Source organism: Equus quagga, chromosome 11 (genome assembly GCF_021613505.1).
Source record: "Equus quagga isolate Etosha38 chromosome 11, UCLA_HA_Equagga_1.0, whole genome shotgun sequence".
NCBI lineage: Eukaryota > Metazoa > Chordata > Mammalia > Perissodactyla > Equidae > Equus > Equus quagga.
In genome coordinates, this window is record NC_060277.1 from 30188423 (window position 1) to 30214172 (window position 25750).

Sequence of the window (25750 nt, forward strand, 5' to 3'; positions counted from 1 at the left end):
TATTAAGAGGAGGAAGATTCTAGAATGTGAACACTAGTAATTTTACTTGGGTATTGAAGGAAAGGATGCTTACAGAATGCAGGAATATTTGAGGGAAACCAAGTAACTATCTTTTATATAATGATTATGGAGAATTTAAGAGACGATGGATTTTTAGTATTTTTTGGAATAGCTATTGGCACATAACTGTTATAAAGTTTACTCTAACACAAGAGACAGATAAATACAGAATTTACAACAGTTCAATGTGAAGTATAAAAGTATATTTAGGAGAAAAACGATATGTTCAATTTTGGATATCTCTTTGCAACTCAGGATAGGTGTGCAATGAAACTATATTGTATTGGACAAATAAACATTACCAAGCTTTGGAAAATTCCAATTAAGGATGACTAGGGCAGGTTTAATACCTTCTTAATAGTTATCAAAAGAAAGCCTGGGATTAAAAATGAAGGTTTTTGTAATCATTTGAATCATTGTTGAAAAATAAGTGTGAATGAAATTTCTAAGAGAAAGAGAAAGGAGATATGCCCTGATGACAGATCATCTCCACTGGAGATGGAGCCACCAAAAGAAGTGAAATCTTAACTTTTTTTTTTCCTGAGGAAGACTAGCCCTGAGCTAACATCCCCCGCCAATCCTCCTCCTTTTGCTGAGGAAGATTGGCCCTGAGCTAACATCTGTGCCCATCTTCCTTACTTTATATGTGGAACGCCTACCACAGCATGGCTTGATAAGCGGTGCACAGGTCCATGCCCGGGATCCAAACTGCCGAAGCAGAGTGCATGCCCTTAACTGCTATGCCACCAGGCTGACCCTGAAATCTTAACTCTTAAAGTCAGAGAATCAACATAGTGTTTTTATAAAGCCAAAGAGGGGAAAGTTTAAAGATGATGAGAGTGATTAATCATGATAAAGTTCTGGAAAGAATCCAAGGGTACATAAGATCGAGAGTGTGAAGATATGAAGGTGGCAGGAGTATAAATTGTCTTTTTAAAAAGATGCTGTTGAAAAAACACAGAAACAATAGCATCTTGTAAGGGAAATGGCGGATCTAGTCTAGGTGCTTCTCTTTGGATGGTTAGATCTGTATGTAATTTCGGGTTCATAAGAAAGAGCTAATGGAAAGTTAGAAAATAAAGCAAGAGATCTCAAATGCCCCATTGAAAGTTTGAAGGCTGCCAATTCTCTCACTTGGTTTCACTTGAGTTTTGTGCCATTCAATAGAATTTTACATGTGTGAATGTACGTGTGTATATATATGTATAGACTAAAGAATGCTATGAAAACTTGAATCAACTGTAGAGGAAAAACACAAGAATTACTAGTGATTTAAGACATACCTTTTGAAAAATAATATTTTTAGATTTGTACACAATGGTGATAAAAAAGAGTCATGGTTATGTCTGGGTAACATGTATCATAATTCTATAAGTCACCCTCAAACTCTACCTACCTAATAAAAGTCATAGGTGACGCTTTAGCTTACTTTGCCCTTGACAGTCACTATAAGCTTGGAATTTTCAGTCTAGTTTTTGAAATAACAAGATAGGACTTTGTCTACTTTAGACCTGGTAAGAGCTATTTATGACTAAATTGCATATTTTCAAATTATTCTTTATTATGATGGATTTAATGAAAGTCTAAAACAGTTTAAAGGAAACATATATAGATCAAGTTTTATTCAATAAAAAGGAAGGTATTTGTCATTATATGCTTTGCTTTTATTCTCTTTGTGGATGTCAGAGAGGTCAGGAAAACTAATTAGTGAAAGGTTAGTTCAGTTTTTTACATGCTGGGTTTTCATTAATCTCTTCCAAGCACTCAGATTACTCAATCAAAAATGTAAAAAAGATTGTTTTTGAATTCCAGCATCTAAAACTGTGAGATTAATGGGCATGATCACATCTTAGTTTACTCTATGCTTCGATTAAGAACAACAGCAAAAGAGGTACGCTGAAATGCTAAAGTTTTCCTTTCATTCCTGTCAATTTTACTGGGAAAGACAAAAGCTACAAGTAGAAAATAAGCTTTTAAGTTTCAAAAGAAAATTATAATCAGAATTGTTACATTACATTGTAGTCTCCTTTCTATCCTTGGATTAATACTACTAATAACTTCTCAAAAAGGAAAGGTTAAGGCTTTGGAATTTGGGAGGCAGTTTCTACGAAGCTGTAATTCCAATAAATTTGAGAGTACAGAAAAAAGATGCTGCACATTTTAAAACCCATTTCTGTATTCTTTTCTAATTCAGATACTCAGAAGTTTATAATTGTTCCTTAGAGTGATGAAGAGTGGTAGCAAAAAGATAAGAAATTTGGTAGTCTGGTTTTCCTTTTCCTCATGATGTGCTTTAAGCTAAGTCATCCAAAATAGTCTCAACATCTATAGCATCTTCTCTAGGTATTAGAAAATATATTTAGAATAACTTCTTGCATTCAGTTTTTAAATTTGGCTATATTTCATTGGACTTTATTATTTGTACAAAATTTTCATTTTTTTCTGAAATACATGTAGAGTGTTGGACATGTATGTGCATAAACTAAAATGCAATGAACACCAAATGGGATCTAAATACAAGACTTCTTGTTTTATAATCACCCTTGAACAACTGAATTGCTTTCACTATATGGTAATAATGGACTTTGTTTAATAAAACTCTGATTTGAACTGTAAAGTCCATTATGTACCGTACCTCTAACACAGGCCTATTGAAACATGAGCTCAGATTTCCCACTGAGGGGCATCTTGGAGAAACCTCCCTACTAGGTAAAGTAAAGCTTTTCCTTCCCAGGTGTATAAACTTAGAATCATGCTGATTTAAATGAACGACAAGAGGAATTATAACAAATAAAGAACATTGACAATCATTTAGATATAAACCAAATGCCACTGGGTCAGAAGCTCCAAGAGCACTGAAAAATAGTTATGACACAGATTTCCATTTTAATTGGCATCTGGGATGCATTTCCAGGCAAGAGTAGCTGCTGCATCTCATTGTGGTCCCCAGCTGGCGTCTATTCAGCAGCACCGGTCTCCTGTCCTACTTCCTCTGACCTGTGTATTTAACAGATAATGAATCTTCCTTATGGATTTGACAAAATCAAAAATTTACAATCTAAATCTATCATTTTTTTAAAAGGGGAGGCTTATGACTTTAAACCAAAAAGATACTTGCCACAGTAGGGACACTGTACACAGCAGTGCTTTGCCTCCGCAGACAGTGTGGCTCTGGCTGGCACTGATCTCTCTTTAACGTTGATGAAAACTGTTTAAGGTCTGCCAACTGCACAACTTTGAGAATACAGAGATGTGGTCTGAATGTAAGTTGACATATCGGGTATGTAGTCTTAATCACCATGATTCCATTAATTTCCTCCTTTAGGTCATTTCTTGTTATTTTGCAGAATTGGAATAAATTATCACTCAAGATAGCCCCCAGCTACTTGTTACAGTTCAGTTTGATCATGAGACACATTTCTGCCACCAATTATTAGCAAATGAGTGAGTATGACCCAGTCAGCAAGTGACTCACATTCAGATTAGAATCAAATTCTGGAATAGCTTCTTAGAGCCTCCCATGAGCATGGAAGCAGAGAAAAAAGTCACACTCAAATAACTACAAGAGAACAATTCATCTCCTTTTAATCTTTCTCTTTGTCACACAGGGAATTCAGACATGCCGTTCTAAACATTTAAAGGAAAATATGCATCATTTGCATATGGACAAACATGCCTGCACGCATGTGTTCTTTAAACAGGTACACTACTAGAGCTGCCTTTTCCAAAGACCCTGTCCTACCTCCTCTTTGCTGGAATATTTCCTGGAAAAATAAACGTTTACATTCATTCACTCACCAAACATTGATCGAGTGCCAACTTGGTCACCCACACTGTTCTAGGCACTTAAGGATATATCTGTGAACAAAACAGATTAACTTTTTGCTCCCATAGTGCACACCTTCTAGTGGGTTGGGTACGGTGTGATGGGGAGACAGAAAATAACCAAAACAAATGAATAAATGCCTGTTATTTTACATGCTGAAAGTTCTGTGGAGGAAAATAAAATAAAAAAGGGGAATTATGGTGTGCACAGGCAATATTAGAGTGAGCAAATGGGAGACCACTAACTAGGAGATGAAGTTATAGGACATGGAGGATGTTAGAGCTTTGGTTTTCACTTGGGCGAGATGAAAAGTCACTGGAGGATTTTGAGCACAGAAGTATTATTCTATGTTAATAGAATCACTTTAGCTGCTTTGTTAAATTGCACTACAAAAAGGTAAAGAGTAAATTGAGGTGTCCCGTTGGAAAATTATTGTGGTAATTTAGGCCAGAGATGATGGTAGTTTGGACAAAGTTGTGGCAATCGACCTTGTCCACAGTGTATCAGTTTTATGCTGTATATGTTTTGAGGCATGATAACAACATTTTCTTATGCTTTGTTGAAATTTCTCAAGTCACTACAGACTAGTACATTTATTTTTCTAGTAGAGATTTATGATTGCCTCTAGTCCTCTCTATACTAGTTTTTATGGCTGCATAACAAGTTACCACAAACTTAGCAACTTAAAACACCACAATTTATCATCTCACATTTCTTGTGGGTCAGAAGGACCCAAAGGTAGCTAGCTGGATCTTCTGCTCAAGGTCTCACCAGGCTGAAATCGAAGTGTCGGCCAGCGAGGGTTCCTGCGGAGGCTTGACGAGGGGGAGAGCTGCTTCTTAGCTCCCTCAAGTGGATGGACAAAGTTAGTTTCTGCAGTCATAGAACTGAAGTCCCTGTTTTCTTGCTGGCTGTTAGCTGAGGACCACTCTTAGCTCCTGGGGACCACCTCGCGTCATTACCATGAGGTACTCTCCATAGGCAGTTCACAACATGGATATTTGCTTCTTCAAGGCCAGATGGAAGAGTTTATCTTCTTCAAATCTCTCCCTTTAAGAAGGGCTGAGTCTCTTTTAAGTATTTACTTGATTAGGACAGGCCTACCCAGGATAATCTTCCTTTTGAATAACACAAAGACAACGGATTTGGGATATTAGTTACATCTGCAAAACCCTTTGTCTTTATAATAAAATGTAAACTAAACACAGGTGTGAATTATGTCATAGTCATTGTCTCACCTGTATTCAGGGAGACCTGTAAACCAGATGGTGGAGATCTTGCGGGCATCTTAGAATTATGCCTACTTCTCTTGCCAAAGCAAAAGGTAACCATCTCTGAGTATAAGTGATGCTCTATCTTATGATTTCACCTACTTGGCTTTGGATCTTCATTTTTTTCAGAGTTGACTTCTCTTAAGCTTACTTCTAATGCTCCCTGTAGCATACATAAATCTATTAATTATTGTTGGTCATTGCTTATAGCCACCAAAGTTTAGGAGAAGAGAGACTTAGAAGGCCAAGTCGTGTTCTAATGCTGTCTACACTGCTGCCCAATGCTCTCAAGGATATGACACATTAGTGCAGTTATGTAACAGATGCCTCCCTATATGACTGGCCTTGAGCAGTCAAGCAGCAATGATGTGCTACCTTCGTCACAGCCATAATTGCTCACTAATGCAGTGATCTCTGGACAAGCTAAGCCCACATGATATGCCTCTTGGGCATTGGCAGACACTAGGAAAAGTCCTATAGAAATTTCTGAACCTGCATTATGAGCATCACTGAAAGATTTTTTGTTTGTTTATTTGCTTTTAGAAAGAGAATTTTATTTGGAATGAAAATCTAGAGCCCATCCCTCCTGCTTTCTCTAGGGAGGGGGCAGGGGGCTTGCAAAGAGGGGGGAGATGGTCCCTTAGAGCACAAGCTTGGCTTCCCATAAAAATCCTCCACACTAACAATGACAAAAGCCAGGCAGTGGCTCCAGCCTGGGCCCACAGGATCTGGGCCCCTTGCAAATCAGAAGGCAGTCATGTCTCTCAGTGTCTCTGATTCTTGACTTTTTATCTCTTTCACAAAGTGAATTCATGCCCTAACTACAAGGACACAGATTTATCACAACTAAAATTAAGCTATTTTCTTTTCCTGAAAGACAAAAACAAAAAGCAATTTATCTCAAAGACCATCTTTGCCATCATAACCTGTGATCAAAATCAATATAGACAAGGTTTATTGGATGATAATGCTAAATAGTTTTGAATTTTATGAAAGACTATAGCAGTCAGCATTTTTATTCTATTACATATTTTCCTCATTTTAGAAGCTTTTCTCCATGTCATCAATATATGCTTCTCTTTATCATACTATCTAAAGTAACAGATGCAATAGAAATATAATTCCAGGCCAATTGTCTAAGAGGTAAGATCTAGATTTTAAAAGGACTTCACAAGCTTTCAGATTCATCATACACATAATAGTATACTTTTGTATATACTGTTATATGGACCACACTTTCCTGGGCATTGCTCTAAAGGCTTAACAAGTATGATTTAATTTAATGTCATTTAGTACTCAAAAATTTTTTGAGAAAGATACGCCTACTAATTTATCTTACAGATGCAAAAAGAAGGCAAAGGAAGATTACCTTAGCTGGTAAGCCATAGAGTTGGCTTTTTTTAGGGTTGGGTTGGTGATCTTGGTGATTTTGGTGTTTCTCTGGTCCCTGAGAGAATAAATGTTAAACCAGGAGCACTAGAGTCTGCAACTCCTGGATTCAAGACTCTTTAGGATGAATACTAAAAAGGAGTGAAAGTAAGGCAAGAAAAGCCTACAGGAAAAGGGAGGAAAGCAAAAGCAAAATCCCCTTACTTCATCATTTTTTTGAGGGGAAGATCTCCCGGAACCTCTTCTCATGCTTCTTGAACAGTATTTTACATTATGCTGTAAAGAGTTCTTGACAGCCTCTGAGAAAACACAGTAATGGAGATCAGCTCATGACTTATTTTTTTTTCTTTATATATTCATGATTCCTTAACTACTTTGACCAGAAGATCCCTTGCTGTGACCCAACACATTTCCTTCCAAGAAAGGAATTGACATATTTTGGCAAGAAAATGTGTCAATCCCTCAAATTTTATAAGTTTGTTTTTCCACTTAGAATTTTCTTGATACTGCTATTTCCTTATTTATTTCCATAGGCATGTGCTTTGTTCCCTGTATATCTGTGTTATGGTTTTCTTTTTGTAGGGCAATAGCGATTATGACTGCCTTATCAACAATACAATTCAAAGAAACAGACTGTTGTCCACAGGATTCTTATTCTAATCTAGACTCATTATCTTAACCCCCTCTGATACAAACCAATTTGTAGTCTGAAGTGATGGTAGAGTGAAAGTGGAAAGAATCAATAGGAAGTTACAGAATGCTTGAGAAATCTGCTTCCCCATTTCTTTTGGCAGGATTCAAATGCTGAAAGTTAATAGGAAATAAGAAAATGAATCTAGACTGCTTAATTATTACTTTATAAAGTAATAAAGTTCGAATTACATTTGTATTCAGTGTTGCTTACTGGTGAGAATAGTAAGAATAAAAGTAAGCCAGTGACAAAGACCTAAGTACTCAGAAATTCCAATTACCCTTGACTTGCTATGCTTTTCACAGGATACCACACTATCCCATGAGGATGGATGCCTATTGTTTTCTGTGTTATACATCATCATCAGAAATTTCTTTATTTATCAGTTATTCGCATTTTGAGATGGGAAAGTAAGAATTCTAATTTGTATCAGCTTGAAATGGCAAAAGCATTGTTACATAAAGATTAATTCTAAAAGCTGAGGTAATTTGAAAACACGTAGAGCAGGGCATGATTAAGTCTGTCTTCCTGTTGTGAAATATATTTTATAAAGTAATCCCACCCCACCCCAACCAGTTATTTGCAAATAGTGATTGAACTACAGTGACAACCTAATTGGTTAAGATTACTAACACCAACACAACACCTTCTGTTTTAAAGGTAAAGGAAAAGTTGTAGGCACACAGACAGAGGGACAGAACAATATTCCACAACTGATCTTTTCAAAGCGTTCTCATATTTATTATATAAATTGTTTTCTGAAATACACTTCTGAGGTCAAAAAGAAAATAATTATATTTACCCTCATTTTTCAGAAGAAAAATAAATGACTGAAACTCAGACAGGCTAGAATGTTTAGCCAAGTTGATATAAATGTCACAGCTGTGACTAGTGTCCAGGTATTCTGATTCTATACCAAGTGCTGATTACACTATACTGTGCTTTCAAAAATAGATTAAATTATTGATGATAATATACTCAATAAATCTTGAAGACATTCAATAAACATTTACTGAACATATGCCAGGAAAACTTACAGGTTTTGTGCTTACGTAAAAGACAAAACAAAATCCTTACCCTCATGGAACTAACATTCTTGTCTTGGAAACAGGTAATTAACAAATTGATGTTTCTATAACAAAATAGCGTGAATTTGTGCATGCTAAGAAGAAAATTAGAACATCACACTAACCGGTTATTATGTTTCATACCCTTAAAAAAACTCCTTCAGCTCATCTCCCCTTCTAGCCAGATTCCAGTTTTGCTCATTTTATAGAAAATCTCCCCACAGTGTTGAATATTGACAGTGGGAAATTATTTTTTTCTCACGCCTGATGTTTCTTCATCTGAAAGGAGCTTTGATAGTGTAATTTCTGGATTGTCTCTGCCTTCTTTACTCCATTTCAGGAGAGGTGTTCTGACTGATCTTATTTGGTAAGTACACTCAGCATAACTACCTTTTTCTTCTTAAAGATGAATGGCGTGCAAGATGCTTGCATTCCACTGGTCCTTCAACAGAAGATCTTCTAGAACAACCTAGGATTGAATCTGTGTTTAATTCTGAGATTCAGTTGGGAAACTCATCAGAATATAAAGTCACATTATCCACTTGAGCTTTTAAAATGAATAAATGTGTGATTTTGGTTCCATGTTCATTATCTCCTTGACATTGTTCAGAATCCAAGTGGGAAAGAGAATGCTATTTGTAGGGCCCTAAGAGACTTCAGTATCTATTTAATTGTCTTTGTTTCCTTTCATCTCATTCTCTCTTCATCCTATTCCACTATGGCTTTCATCATCATCAACCCATTAACACTGCTCTTGTCAAAGTCACCGATGCATTCCACAATACAAAATCCATGTTGCATTCTAACACTTAATCTTACTCATTGTCTCAGCTTCATTGAACAGAGTTACTTACTTCCTACCTCTTAAAACACTGTCTCTTTATGTAATTTCTTGGATACCACATATACCTGGTTTTCCTTCTAACTCAGTGGACACTATTTCTCAATTTCCTTTGCTGATCCTTCTTATCCTATAATTTGAGGTAGGGAGTGCCTTAGGACTCAGTCTTCTCTTCTCTATTTAGATTTACTCTGCAAGTAATGCCAGAGGCACAAGGCTTTAAATACCAATGCTATATACTTATTACTTCAAATTACCGTATTTGACACTGAATCTCCCCGTATTCTAGAGTTGAATTCAAAAGTTACTTGATATCTCCATTTGTATCTCTACCAGGCATCTCAAAAGTAACATGTTGAGACCCTAACTAAATCTTCCCTACCTTTGCTATTCAAACCTGACAATTCTTTAATGGTTCTATCTCACTAAATAGCAGACCACTACCCAGGTGTTTAGGACAAGAACCTCTCTTTATATTAAGCCTACATCCAAAGGTAGAACATCTTACTGACTCCACTTGCAAAATGCATTCAAACTCTGACCATTTTTCATCACTTCTACCCCACAATCCTTCGTCCAAGGAAGAGCTATCCTTCTGCCACCGAATTTCTATAATCTCCTCAATAGTGGTCCACCATTGCTCCATCAGAGGCTATTCTCCACACAGCAGCAAGACTAAGCCTTCAGAACTGTAATGAAATTATGCCACTGCCCTGTTTACAGCTTCCACTGGCTTCCCTCCATACTCAGAATGTCACCAGACACCTTGCCATGGCCTGGAAGCTGCCATGGCAAACTTTATGATCTTGTCCAGGATTACTTTCTCACTGCTCTCTTACAGTCTTGACATTTTTTACTGCTTCCAGCCACACCTCCTTTCTGTTTCCTGAATAAGCCAAGCATGCTTCCATCTCAGGGTCTCTGTGGAGGAGAAGACCCTTCAACCTGGAAGCTTATTCTTTTACATCACTGAAGGTCTCCTCAGATGGGACCTCCAAAGAGAGGTCTATCTGTCTATCTATCTACCTACCTACCTACCTACGTACCTATCTATTATCTAGGTATCTATCTAAAGTGTCTCCCACTAGAATATAATCTCTCTGCAATCAAATCGTCTGTGTTTATTCCTTTCTGTACACCCAGGCTCTAAAACAGTGACTGGCACATAGTAGGTGCACAATAAATACTTTTTGACTAAAAAATAAATAAGAGAAATCTCCAATCATGTGAACCATGAAGAAAGTGAAAGAGAATAATAGTACAGAAAAAGTGAAAAATAGCCGATTGATAAGGAATAGATTACAGAACTGGCTTTCAAATATTGGAAGCCCAATGTATTATTACATACAGACACAGAATGTCAGGAGGTTTTTTAATTTGTTCATAGTGATTTGAATTCCATAACATTCCTACTCTTTTGTTTCCTGTTATAAAGGAAAACATCACTCTCTAAGCTCAGTCTCAAAAAGGTTGCCGTGACTATCTGCATTGATATAGTTTCTCAACAATTGAAGAGAGAGCCCAGATACATTTTATTCCAAGCCTGTGCTCCCTTCAAAGCTTGACCAATAATTCTTTGCATCTCATAATAGAATAATTCATCTAATTATTGGATAATCCTATTGAGAACATTTTACCTAGGAGCTATTCAGATAAGCACAAACATTGGAGTAGGGTTTGCTTGAGAATATCATTATAAAGTAATGATGTAATGGTAAAACAACAACAACAGAATAACAACAATAATAGCAATGAGATTAGGGAAGATACTGAGAGAACAAACATGTTCTGCTTTGTGACCTTTGTAATACTGCTAACAAACAAGGTAGCAGAGGGATTTTCTCCTCTTTAATAGGGTGGCAATATTGCTGTTGGGTGGGGAGCACAGCGGCCAGTACCTGAGGCCAAACCTGTCTAAACATGGAACATGAGAGAGCAGAAAAATAACTGGAATTAAGGGTGGTGAGAGAGTTTTAGCAACATGGCAGACTGACCAGTGGTAAACTTTAGGTGGAAAACCCACCTGACAGCCAAGAGGACTGCAAATAGAAGACGCACATGGCTATTTGCTTTCTAAAGTATTTTAGAAAGATTTAGGTAAGGGGATGAGCTTAAAAATACACATTTGTTAGTATATTAACTCTATGGAATCCTAATATTCTTTATTTGAGAAAACTTGCATTAAATAACATTGAGTTTGAACTAGGTTGTCATATTTGCATACAGATGTATATTTTTTTTCTTTTACCTTTCACATGTTTTTGGTAAGGTTTCCTTATTCATCAGATATTCCTGAGATTCCTACTATATATGTCAGTCTTCATCCAGCTTCATACTATTCCTCAAAATTTATGCTCTGAAAGTACATTTACAGTATTATTTAAGAATATTTTATTCTACTATAAAAATAAGAAAAGTAAATGCATTAAGATGATAGATAAAGGTAAGTATAGAAGTAAGAAACTTGAGAAATGTGCTAGACATAAATAACGTAAGTAGAGTATATATGTATTGAAATTGACAGAAAGGGATAAAAAGACCAAGAGATAACAAAGATTTATGATACATTTACATGACACATGGAGGAAAGGATGATAATGACACAGTAAAATATGCGAGTCACATAAGACACTCAATATTTATGTCCTTCATTTGAGACCCTCGTTGAGCCCTTCCTGACTCTGGCCCCAAGTGTCCTTAATCCTACAAAACCCATAGCTGATCAGCAGATATGTCTCACTCATATAGAAAGTATGTATTGGCTCCAGGCACCTTCTATCCCCTAAGTCACCTTTTCAACTTCACCAAAGGAGGTAGCTGAAGTGTGAGAGAGAGAGGACATACAAATATGGCTGGTGAAACAAAGATCAAGGTAGCAAGCTACTTCTACCACATGGGTACCCTGTTCTCTGTGTTACCTTATCCTTTCTCTTTCCCCCTGGATTTTTGCTATAGCTTTTAAGCACATTCAATACATTACGTGCATTCAGTACATTCTGTGATTCATGCATCTTAATTTGCTCAGTGAGCCTTTTTGTTCTGTGACCTCTGGGATAGCCTGCTTGGGAGAAAATGTGGAGGCTACCATTGCATCAGTGTAATTTCTCACATGACAGACTCCCTCATATGATAATCAACTACAATATCTCCTATCATTTGTCATTCTAATATAATAGATTTGTTACTGCAACTTCGATGGTGCCCTCCACAGAACAAGAATGTAAGAAAACTAATGTTAATAGCATGAAATTGATCATTTAAATCATGTAGTAAATGAGTCCAAGGAAGTATTTTCCAAGCAACAGTGAAATGTTTTTGCTTTGACAAGTATATATTTTCTTTGCAATTAAATAACATTCATATGATAGCATATTGTTATTTAATAGATTAGCTCAAGATCCAGGAAAACTAATAAATCTAGCAGAAGGATAGATTAGGGCCTACTGTGAGAGAAAGGCAATGACGAATGGCCTGAGGCACTGACTAGACTAACTCAAGTTACCAACCAAGCACAGCTTTTTAAAACACACAGAGTGGAAAAGCTTTTGTCCTATATTGATCTTTGCAAAACGAAGTTGGAATGACAAAAAAATTCTAAGCGTGCATGTGTGCACACACATATACGTGTGTGCTGCACTCATATCTGTAAATTATGGCAAAGATTTAGACCAAGATTACCCCAGACTACTTGTTATTATTGAGCTGAAGAAGATTGAGGGCAGATTGGGAGGATGAATGGCAGTAGTTATAAAGGGTAGAAATGCCAATTTGACTATAAGACGGAAGAGAGAACGTTTTAGCTTGTAATATGCAGATGACTTAAAACATCTAAAAATGGAGATGTTTCTCAACCAAGGGCCAGAAGTTTAAAAAAAAAAAAAAGAAGAAAAAAAGGTAAAAGAAAGGATAGAAAAATGGACCAGAGTGAGGGAGGGAAGATTCAAGTAGCAAGGCACTTTCATCACGTGTGCATTCAGAGAAAGGCAGAGGGAGGGAGTGTCAGAGGGAGGGAGAGAGGGTGGAGGAAGGAAAGAGGGAAGGCAAGAAGGAAGGGAAAGACCTGGGATGGTGGGATATTGTAGACCTCTCAGTGACTGCTTTTGACTCTAAAAGCCTGGAGAGAATGGTGGATACATCTTTATTCTTACATGAGTGATTAATGAAAGTCTAGCTTGACTCCCTAGTTGATGAAGCTTAAAACTATAAATCATCCTTCAATTTCTCTTTTCTAGCTGAGGCAATAAAATTCAGATAGTGTCAAAAACCGTTGTATTTTGAATGTTTAAGGGACTGACTTTTTGGTTAGATTACCCAGGTCCTGTGCTTCTTTCCCTCCTGCCTCTTCATGTCTGCCTTTGGGCCATTTCCCTGCTCATTAACACCTCCTGCCCTGTGGGTAAGGTGCTAAGGAAGGAGATTAAACCAAAATCATTTGTGCCTTAGATAAAAGGAAGAAGAGAATAGAAGTCATTAGTAGAAAATTAAATGTGAGGAATAAATATGATGTTCAATTATCCTGACTGTTTCATTCTCTATTTCTTTGAGCCATTGAGAAATTCTTGCATTGATACTTTATTCAATTTCCTACATATTTTCTCTAAAATTGATCATTTTAGGAGGGGGACTGAGCGGGGGTTAGCAGTTACACCAACCTGGATTGCGTTTACTGCTTCACTGTCATCAAGTATAAGATGTGTGGCACTGGCAAGTTATGTGACCATTCTGATTCTCAGTTTTCTCTGTAAAATGCATACCTGAGCATACTGTGGCAAATTAGGTGGCATTTTAACAGCTTTACTAAAGGGGCTGAAATATATTACAGCTCAAAACATGTTAGAAACTTACCTTGCTCTCTTTCCTTATTTGTCTAAGTAAAAGGAATGAAATTTAATGTTTTTCTTGTCTTTATTAACTTTTAAAAAATTTTTAAGAATAAGATTGTATTCTTAGGACTCCTAGTACTCTATGCTGATATAGTAACTCAAGCAAATCCATGCCATGATCCACCCAAAGGTTTTTTAAACAAATTTTACTTTTTTAAGTTCTGTATCAGGGGTCAAGGCTATTTTACACAAGAGATAATGTAAAAGGAAGATTTCTTTCCAAAGACTAGAAAAAAAATGTATTTTCTGTCAAAAAAACCGAAAATCGTTTATGGGTACCTGGAAAAAATACAATGGACGGTATAAATACTCTATTGAAAAAAAGTTCAAATGCTGATGCATATATTTTTGGGGTGTGTTATATTTACTTTAATTTTGTTAAACAGTAGTTTTGCTCTTTAGTGTTTTAATTTAATGTTATTTAAAAGTATTGACCACAAATCAAATTTTGATTTGTCATATATAATTTCCTTAGGCATTTAAATTCATTTCTTCTTGCTGACGTAACAGATTACCATAAACTAAACAGTTCAAAACGATGCAAATTATTGGCTGGCCCCATGGCTTAGTGGTTAAGTTTGGCATGTTCTGCTTCAATGGCCTGGGTTTGGTTCCCAGGCACAGACCTACACCACTGGTTGGTGGCCATCCACCAACTTGGATGCTTCCTCAAGCAAAAAGAGGAAGATTGGCTGCAGATGTTAGCTCAGGGCCAATCTTCCTCAGCCAAATAAATTAATAAATAGAGGACCAGCCTCATGGCCTAGTGGTTGGGTTCACATGCTCAGCTTTGGAAGCTCAGGTTCATGGGTTCAGATCTTCAATGCAGACTTACACCACTCGTCAGCCATGCTGTGGCAACGACCCACACAACAAATAGAGGAAGATTGGCACAGATGTTAGTTCAGGGTGAATCTTTCTCAGCAAATTAATTAATTAATTAAATGAAAAATAAATTTTAAAAAGCCAACACTAATTATTATTTTACAGTGCTATAAGTCAGATCCTGCACTGGTCTCCCTGAGCTACAATTAAGGTTTCATCAGGGCTTCATCCCTTTCTGGATGCTCTAGAGGAGAATCCGCTTCCTCAATCACTCAAGGCAAGGAAGGAATGCAGTTTCCTGTGGTTGAAGGACTGAGGTTCCTGTTAATCTTGCTGGCAGTCAGCTAGAGATTGAGTGCTAACATGCTTAGGCTTCAGGGTGACACTCTTGCATGAGTCCTTCCCATGTGTGCTCATATGGTTAGAGGAAAGAAATAATTTGTCATGATTTCCTCTCTAATTTTAAATAAAAGTTCACCTTTATACAGAATTTGTGTTCATAGTTTTATAAAACTTTAATTAAATTACACCTAAAAATTGTGTTAAAAATTATGCAACTTTGGAAATAAGGCAAATAACCTCAAAGTTTTCCTAATTAAATGAGGATACACTCCTGCCCTAATCCATTTGAATTTCATTGCTCTCCTTGTGAGTAAAATAGAAATGCATTGCTGAGATCATTTTTATCAACAATTATATACTAACTACTCACATAAGGTTATACTGACTAATTTTAAAAAATAATGCTATATAAATTATAAATTACTTATAAATTTTTATGTGTCTCCTAGTAAACTCTACAGGAATATGCATCATAACTGAAAAGTAATGGCTTACTTAATAATTTAATGTCATAGCATTACCTCGTTATAAGTTTTAAAAAAAGTAAATTGGTGTGTGCATCTGTATTTTCTTCTGTTTAGTGAGAGAAATTAACAATGATTCACAGTTTGTATTCCTGAAGTGTATCTTTCTCTTCTGGGTCAAATGACTTTCTTTGTTTCTCTTTGGATATACATTTAAGGATACTATCCAAGGTATTTTAGAAGAAGGGGAAATTACTTTGGAGATATTTCCTTGATTATGTTCTTCTTTACTCTGGGAAAGCTGCTTCAATCAGGACCTTCCATTTGCGGTTTTTCTCTTTTTTTTCCCAGAGGGATGGAAGGTCAATTGTAAACCATTCCATGTATTTTCTCTCATTTATTAGAAAAGTCCTAAATTAGAATAAACATGCTTCTTATTTTGGGTGAAGAGCATAACCACACTTCTTTTTTTGTTTTTTCCTTCTGGTTGTTGCTGTTTGTGTGTTTAGGGGTTAACTCCATCTCTGGAGGTGATTTGCTCACTTGGGAGAAAGAGTGGGAGAGCTATTTCTGGGGTAGCAGATATCGTCACTGGTTATGGCCCAGCCCCTCCGAGAGGATCTCACATCCTGGGAAATGATTGTCTTACAAACTAAAACAACTGATTTGTTGAAAGCTGTCCTATTGGACTAAGGCCTATGTAGCTACAAAGTTCCTATACTGAGTGCAACTTTGAGATAGTTTCTCCTCATAAAATCTGCTCCTCCCACCCCCACAGTGCTGGACAGATGAAAAGAGCTGGTCTCACCCGCTGTGCTTCTGACCTGACCCTCCTGAGGGAGTGGAGAAGTGGAAGGAGCAGTGATTCATCCCCGAGTACACGTTGATATTTGGGTGAGTAATTTGCCCTTTACATTACGCAGAGTAGCACACCATATATGTGCACATATGTATACACACATACACATATATGTACATTTAGTTTGCATTTTACTGTTTTAAAAGAAATGGTTTTCACCTATGGAAAATGATTAAGCAGAATTCACATATGATGCAATTCATTTTTATTCCACTTTATAATAATAGAAATATATAAAATGTCTTTAGACTCTCCCACATGCCATTCTGAAGTTCTTAGTTAACTCTGAATTAATGTGGTAACTTTCTTTGATCACGACCTAAAAATCAACCCAGATTTCCCCAAATAAAAAGCAACAGATTACATTTTTCTTCTTGTAGCTCATGAGCTCAATCACTTAATCATAATTTTATTATGATGTCAGGGGTTATTTTTATATCTGTTTCAAAGATAACCATGAATTTTACCATTATTTAAGAAAATTTAGCATAATTAAATTGCATAAATCAATATTCATATCAAAATATAGGATGCAGTATTTTGGTTTTCTTTGCTTAAATCTGGATTATGAGGAAATATAAAGCTAGGTTAAAGAGAAATATAAAAATATCTTTTTCTCCTTGTATGTCTACTTTTTATGAAATGTTGTCACAACAGTAACATGCTTTATGTCAGTAGTTCTTTTTAAAACAGTATCTAATTATAATATGCCATGGTGACTGACATATATTATGTTCAATATTCAGAAAAGCAGTGTTATTCCAATAAAAAAATTATACAGTGCTACCCACCATGACCTTGCAGAATATACTAATAATAGTTTTCTCCTCCAAAATATTTCCACATGTGACAATTCCTATTTCCTGTGGCATTTGAGGAAAAGCTACCCAATCAGCCATAAATATATTGGTCTACCTATGAAGTTTCACGACCCACACGGCAATTCCATTTTTAATTTTCCTTGCTAAACAGATATTGAATATTTGAGGGAGGAGATTGTTTCAAAAGTCTAGAAGATGAAAAAACGTTCCTGTTAGAACTCCTTTTACTCTGGTGGGCAACCAAAGCGTTATTTGGAAAGTGACCTTAATGTTGTGGTAGCCTGGAAGCACGTTACCAAGCAGATTATACCAGAGACAGAGGCACCAGCCAAATTAAGATGCAAAGATCACGTGGCTTATTATACTACTTCAAAACACAGCAAGCAACAAAGGTGAAGATAAAGACTTGGCTAACATTTAGAACAGGGTGAAAGCAGGGTAGAAAGAACAATCCCTTAATCCAGTATTAGCCAATGTTCTTACATTCCATCTCTCTCTCGTCTCTGCCACATCAGACTTCCCCTCTGATCATACATGTACAAGATCAGAGTTATGGATGAACAAGGGTGTTCAGCAAATAGAAGACACACCTAGCAAACACACATTCCCTCTATCAGAGTGACTCGGCCAACTCCTCCTTGTCACAGATGTATCTGCCCAGACAACCTGATGAACAGTCATGCTTTTTATCTGTTTATGGGGAATAACATGCATGTGGCCATAATGAGATCATACTAGTTGTTACCAGTGGAGGGGTGGGTACCAATTAGGGATGACATAGCTACCAGTCTGGAGGTAACATGGTCTGTACGTTATAATGAGTTCTTTCCCTCCCTTCCCGTCTATGTATAACATTCTTGCTTGCTCTGTCCCTTTAATCATATATTCCATTTATTCTATCTTTAACGAGTCATAAGTGTCTGACTTACTCTCTGTATTTCATATGTCTTATGAATTCTGCCTATATATCACAGGCTACTGAATCATTTAATATCTATAATTTGCATTTTTAGAATTTTATCACTTTTTATTTTGTTTGTTTTGGTTTTGCCCTCTACAACAGACTTAAATACTTCCAAAAAATACTGCAAAGACTTATTATGAAAAAAATTAGTCTTCAAAAATTATTCATTAATATCTTGCCAATTGATTCAAACAGTCATTCTAAACAAAAATGACCGTGCATCAGCAGCAGTTTAGAAGTAATCTGACCTAAATGGAACAACGTCATCCAGGTAGTAACAAATTGTTGAAGTGGCATAAGAAGACTACTGTGAGCATTTCATTACCAAGTTAAAATCTGTGTTGTGCATGAGGTACCAGACTTGGTTTGGGCTGTTTTTGTTCTATGCTATAATTTGATGGAGGCATACCAGTGTCATGTTGTTTGGGCTTCACTCAACTTCTTCAATAATGACTTTCTCCATAAGTTAAATGAGCCTTTATAAATAGTTAGATTGATTTCCTAGAAACTTCCGTAATGAAATAACAGAAAGAAATATGTATATGATTAAACTAAACAAAAAAAGACATCTAAAACTTGTTCAGTTTTTCTTGGTTCTACTAAGTAACTACTTCAACTCCAACCATTTTGGCAGTTGACAAACTACTAAATTCTGGACTTATGACCACGGTCCAAACTTCACCCTGTACTACTCTGCTCAGAATTCTTGTCTTGCATCATGACTGCTGTGATTGCTGGCCGTTTCTTTTATTTTTAATTTCTGGTTTAACATGTGTCACTGTTATCCCAGCTAAAATATTAACGCCTTCTAGAAAAGTCAGTTATTCCTCCTGTGATATCACCTAGGTTTTCTAGGAAGTGCCCTCTTTTGTTTCGTTTTTCCTCAATCTCATGTTCTTTTCCATGATCATACTCATAATATAATTACCCAAAATACTCCAGTTATGCAAGAGGAAACTAAGAAATATTAGATTTAGTTCATATACAGTATTTATCAATTTAGCTAAACTTAACATTTACAAGATATTGACTCCTCAGAAATACTTTTTCCTTCAAAAATTGCTATTTGTGGTTATAGAAATAAATTTGTAGATGAGGAAAATTGGAAATTGTTCCTTAGATGATAATTCCTGACTCTAAAGCATTCCCCAAATTCCAGTTACTAGCAGCTGATAACATATGCTTCTCAACATATCTCAGGCAACTATCAAATAGAAGAGCAGAGAGTAGTTCTCTTTCTAATTATTTTTTACAGCATGTCTTCACTTTGCTTTTAGGATTTGGCCACCATGGAAGATGATAACTTTAATGTGTAAAAGTGGTAACAGCTATTGAAGGGGTAATCTTCAGAACATGCTGGTTGAAAAGCTTAAAATATTTCATACTGAAAAAATATATTTTGTGATTGATATTAAATAGAAGATGTCAACAGATATAATCTTATGTTATCTGTTCTTGTCTATTTAATTTTGATATTGATTTTACAGAAATTACAAAAAAGTATGAGTAATCACTTTCATAAAATTATAACATTTAAATTTGAAAAAGCAGTATCTACATTTAGCTAAATTATTTTTTTAAAAAAAATCTTACCATTCAACTTATTAGCATTTTCAATCATTTGATTTTCATATTTTTACATTAGAAAAACCTGTATATGGGGATACTCACTGTTCAAAACCAACGTTTTAATGAACTACGTATTTTCCTACTGTGGTCGTCAATATTTTTTTGCTCATTTAATAGGTACATAATGAGATTCTAATTCACTTCTAAATTACAGATACACAATGAAAAGTAGTCTTACCTTGTGAATGTGCCCTTGTAAATAGAGAATGAAGAAGAAAGGTGAGGAAGGACCATTATATAGATGCGATATATGAGGAGAGGCATGAATGAAGTAACGAATTGAACTATACAAACTATACAAAATATGGGGGAGAATATCATATTCAAAAAACCAAGCAAGCCCAAAGGACCTGAAGAAGAGATGAGGGTAGCATTGTTAGAGTAACCGGTGATCATTTGTGTGGCAAGAGAAGAGTGAGTGAGATTGGTAGCACTAGGAAATGAGATTGGAGATATTAACGGGGAAAAGTTCAAGGTCACATACAGGAAGACAAAGCCAGAGCAATAGGGTGCAGTTGGTGAGAATTCGGTGGATATTTGATATTATTTGAAAGTAGAATTGACAACATTATCTGACAAAGTGGCTATGAATCAAAGAGGAGTCAAGAAGGACTTCTGGATTTTTTTTAGCAACTAGGTGAACTGTGTCATCACTTACTGAGAAGGTAAATACCAGGGAAGAAATAGTTTAGGTGGGGAAAGCAAAAGATCTGTTTTGAACATTTTGAATTTAAGATGCTTATTAGACACCAAAATGGATATACTGAAAAGCAGTTGGGCACACAAATCTGGAAATTAGATGAGAATATGGCATGGAATTAAAATATGGTAGTCATCATTATGCTAAGAGAACTTTAAAACCTTGTAACGTAAATAGAGAGCATATAAAGTGCTAACCTTTGGGGCACTCCAACAGTTAAAGTCGGGAAGAAGAGGACCTGGGGAGAACGACTAATAACGGTAGGTCATGTGCTACATATTTCTGTATTTTCTAGAAGAGAAGTGAAGCATGTGTTTCAAGAAAGAATTGCTGAGTGTAAGTATAAGGGGAGGATTCACTACCTTAGGACTGGAAAGATAAAGGTTATTGTTGACCTTGGCAAAAACCATTTTAGTTAAGTGGTAGAGATAAAACCTAATGGACGAGAACACGTGGTAAGTAAAAAGCCCAGACATTTCAGGAGAAAAAAGAAAAACAAAGAAACTTTTGAGTTGTTTGCCTACAAGAAGGTATGGAAATATGAACCAGAAACTTGGGAAGCGGAGAAAATATGAAAAATAATATTGATGTTTCTGTTCCTAAGCTGGAAGCTATTTTACCTACAGAATGTTTTGGTATGAAATTAAATTGAATGCAGCTGACTCCTCCTCCTTAGCTCTGTGATGGCAACACACACCTTTGCCCCTTTCCAGTTTCCATTTACTTCCTGTGGTACCACAAGACAGATCACTGGAGACTAGGCAGTGTATGAAAATGAGCTAGTTGCGGCTAGGGAGGTGAGAACTTGGGGCCATGGTTTTATCACCTTCAACAGTATCCTCAGGGTTAGAGTCAGCTGCAGCTACTCTGTAAACAGCAACGCCTTCCTGGTTAATGTCGTGGTTCTTACTCTCTCATCACTCCTTTCTGAGACCCAGCCCGGACCCCTCACTCTGGAACTTCAGATTGCCAGAGATAAAAACTATGGCTCCTACTACACTGTTGGTGACTACCCAGTGGTGAAGTTATTTCAGGACCCCTTTCATGTGGATTTCTCCATTCATCACAGAACAGACCCCTACCGAGGGCTGCTTCTATGTCAGTGTTGGGCCATGCCCAGTACAACCCCCTGCATCAGTCACAGTGGCCTACGCTGGTTAAGGGGATGCTCCTAGACTGGAGATAATTATCAGACCCAATTGATCCCTGTTCAGAAAGCCTTGGATCTGCCATTTCCTTCTCCCTACCAGTGCTTTAACTTTTTCACCTTCAGCTTTGAGGACTCCATGGCAAAGTGGGCACTCAGGAGACTGGTGTATCTGCACTGCTGTCCATCAGTCTGCCAGCCTACTGGGACATCATCCTATATGATAACCTGTCCTGTTGCCAGGTGAAGAAGAAGCTCCGACATCTATTGTCAGAACAGTCCTGTAAGCATTTCTAGAAGAGTCCCATGATTCTAATCCAAGTCACTAAGGACTCTTTAGAAAAACTCTAGAATTACTCAAGCTCTCCTGTAGACTCCAAGCTCTGTGAGTGGCAGGCCTTTCTGGGACCTTAATAGTTGGAGACTTGTTAGTATCTTACTTGGCTATCAGGAAACAGAGATGAGTTACACCTACTCAATGTATTAATAAAACCAGATAGCCCTGGAGGGCTAACCCCTTCTATCCGTCTCTCTGAATCAAATGGCTGCCAAGATTGAAAGTGAGATTGTAACTTTTTGGTATTTTTGGAAGAATATTTGCATGAGTTTTACCTTCCTGGACTGATAAAAACTTGAGAACCAGGAAAGAGTCTTGAAGTTAAGATATGAATATAGCAGATTCCAGATGGAACTTGCTCCCCAGAAATCCTTGACATTTGGAGAAAGTAAAAAATGACCCCATGGAATTGTTCTTAAGCTTCTTCCTTCTCCAAAACTCACTATATATTTGGAATTGCTAACTGACTATCCTATCTCTGAAATTTGGAAGTTAAGCAGTGATCTGGGAGAATGAGGCCTTCTTGAAAGTGTGTGAGGACAAGCTACACTCCTACTGACCAATAGGAGACAGCTTGGCCTTCTATCTCGCTGTAGCACCACTCCACCAGGGGTATTCCAACACTTAGAACTGAGTTCAACGAGCTGAAAATGAAAACTAACAACTTAACTGACAAGACTACAGTCAGAGTAAGAATATAAATTTGGCCCTTTAGAGTCAATGGAGAAGTGGAAGAAAATCTCATAAATCAAATAAACATCAATGTTAAAACATTTCAGGTTATATATTAGTTATCTTTGCTGCATAACAAATTATCCTACAGTTAGTTGCATAAAAGGCACATTTGTTATCTCAGAATTTCTGTGCATCAGGAGTTGTCCGTGACTTACCTGGGTCCTCTGCAAGGCTACAAACAAGGTGTTTTCCAGAGGTGGATTTGCATCTAGAGGCTCAACTGCAGAAATATCTATTTCTAAACTCACTCAGATTTTGGGGAGAATTCTAATTTTTTTTTTTTTTTTTTTTTTTTGGTGCCTGTATCGCTGAGGACCTCAGCTTCTTGAGGTCTGGAGGTAGCTCTCAGCTCCTAGAGGCTGCCTGCCGTTCCTGGTCACATGGTGGCTTACTTCATCAAATGGGCAAGGAGAGTCACTGGAGAGAGACTGCCAGCCAGACAGAGTGCGATCTAACGTAGCATAATCAAGGGAGCACCTTCCCACCGCCTTTGCAATATTCTCTTGGTCAAAAGAGAAAGAATTATATAAAGGCATGACCACCAGAAGAAAAGGAACATGGGAGACCACTTTATAGAGTACCCTCCACAGATGATAAATGCAGTAAGTATTTTGAAGCTAAAATAAAAACATGAATTGTTATCATCATGATTCAGTAGCTGAAGGGAAATATATTTTTAATGACTTTTCTATTTTATATATTTTAATGACTTTTATTGTAGGGCTCATTTTACACCTGCTTTGCTCCTTTTCATAGAATATGGTCCAGGCTTTCGACTCAGCCTGATGTTTCACCAAGGACTCTCTCCAGAAGGGTCTTATATTTTAATCTTTCTTCCTAGAAATATAAGGCTGACAAAAGAAAAACCCTCCTCCACTTATTCAGAGCTTTTAGGCTTCTGTTAAATCTCCATCCAGCACAGCTTCTGTACCGCCAATTGTTTCCAGGTAAAAAGCTGCTGATCATTAGCCTGCATTATTTTCTTACATCATTTTCCCTACTCTTTCTGTCATTTTATTACCTCATATTTCTCTTTATTCTGAGTCCATTTTTCCCGAGAGTACAGAGAAGTATATTCTTTTATTTTGTTTGGTTTTTTTCTTTTCATTTGTTTTATCATATGCTACTTGCTTTCTATCATTTCCTCTCATTTTAGTGTCTGCTTTCCTTTCAAGAACAATGTAGAAAAGGCTGTTTGGAGTAAACTGGAGAACTAGCACTGTATATTGCATGTGTCATCCCAAAACTCTCACAGGAATTCTGCATATCTCTGATCTTATGTATACTTGTCCTATTATCGATTGCTGCATAACAGACTATCCCAAAATTTACTAGCTTAAAACAAAGATCCTTTATTGGGGGTGAGGAAAATTGGCCCTGAGCTAACATCTATTGCCAATCTTCCTCTTTTTGCTTGAGGAAAATTGTCGCTGAGCTAACATCTGTGCCAATCTTCCTCTATTTCATATATGGGACACTGCCACAGCATGGCTTGATGAGCAGTGTTTAGGTCCCTGCCTAGGATCCGAACCTGCAGAGCCCGGGATGCAGAAGTGGAGTGCATGAACGTAATGACTACACCATCTGACTGGCCCCAAAACAATGATCATTTCATCCTCTCTCATCAGTTTGTGGGTTCTGAATTCAGGCAGCCTGACTCTTCCATTCCACATGTTGTCAATAGATGTCACTGAGAGGTTTTCAGCAGACAGAGGGGCTGGTCTGGAGGACCCAAGATATTTGGCTTCACATGGTTTTTGCCTTGGCAGAGATAGTTGGAAGGCTGAGCTCAATTGGCACTCTGGAGCAAAGGACAGTGCTGGAGAAGATTTGCCAGTGTTGTAGTCAGACCTCTTACGTGATGGCTCAGACATCCCTGAGACAGTGAGGACTGGGTGGAAGCTGGAAAGATTCTTACGTCCTTGCTTCGAATGTCCCAGAATGATGTTGTTGCTGCATTTGATTGGTCAAATCATTAAGGTCAGTCCAGATTCAAGGGAGGGGAATTGAAGTCTGCCTATGAATGGAGGAGCAGCAAACCATATGTGGCCATCCTTAATATATCACAACGTCACCCCTCAGTTTTTAGTGCTGGGCTCTGCTCATTCCCACCATCCCTTTCAGGGAGAACAGGTTATGAAGGCCGGCTTATAAAAGAGCTCACAGCAAAGCCCTATAAATCAATTATTACGTTAGGATATTTAGTGCCTAATTATCACTACTTAGCTTACTCTCTCTGCAGCTATAAAGCCAAATGTGGCTTTATCTCTTTCATGCACTGAGCCATAAAGCTAGGACATTTCTCAGGGTTAGGAGTCCTAATTCAAGTTTGAAATTATGTCTTATTCATGCTGCTTATGAAGCTATTTGACTCAGCTTTAAATCCAAGTGTTTAAAAGTATTTATACTCTGCTTTCTGATGCTGGGTGGGGATTCTGCAATCCACAATTCTTTGCCATGTGGATTCCTCTTATGCCTTTTCAGTACAGGCACTGGAGGGAGGCTGAGAGGCAGGAGGAGGAAAGAAGGGACCTGTTGATTTCAGTTTGCATGTTGTTCCTGTTAGTGTCACTTCATCAATCTTGTTTCACTCTGGCTACACCAGTGGTTTCTAATTTCTTGGATGTTTTAGTTCTTTCCAAAACATCCCTGTCACACACTCCTCCCCACTGCGGCCTTACCAGGACTAGGCTGACTTCTACCTCTACAAGACCCCCTGAACAAATATGATGCCAGCACTAACAGATGAGGCCCTCTCCTGAGAAAGTTGCAGCCTTGACTCTGGGACCTTCCTTTTGAGCTCCTGAAGTACTAGGTGGCACTCTTTGCTCTGAGGTCTACAAGACCCCTCTTGCCCACCCCTGGGTTACCAGAGTAGCTAGCTGGCACTCCGTCTTTG

General features: G+C 37.2%; 1 pseudogene; it reads left to right on the forward strand.

Annotated features, from left to right (window-relative positions):
- The first annotated feature begins 21315 nt into the window (after positions 1-21315).
- LOC124247167 (zona pellucida sperm-binding protein 4-like) lies at positions 21316-22243 on the forward strand (annotated as a pseudogene).
- The last annotated feature ends 3507 nt before the right edge of the window (positions 22244-25750 follow it).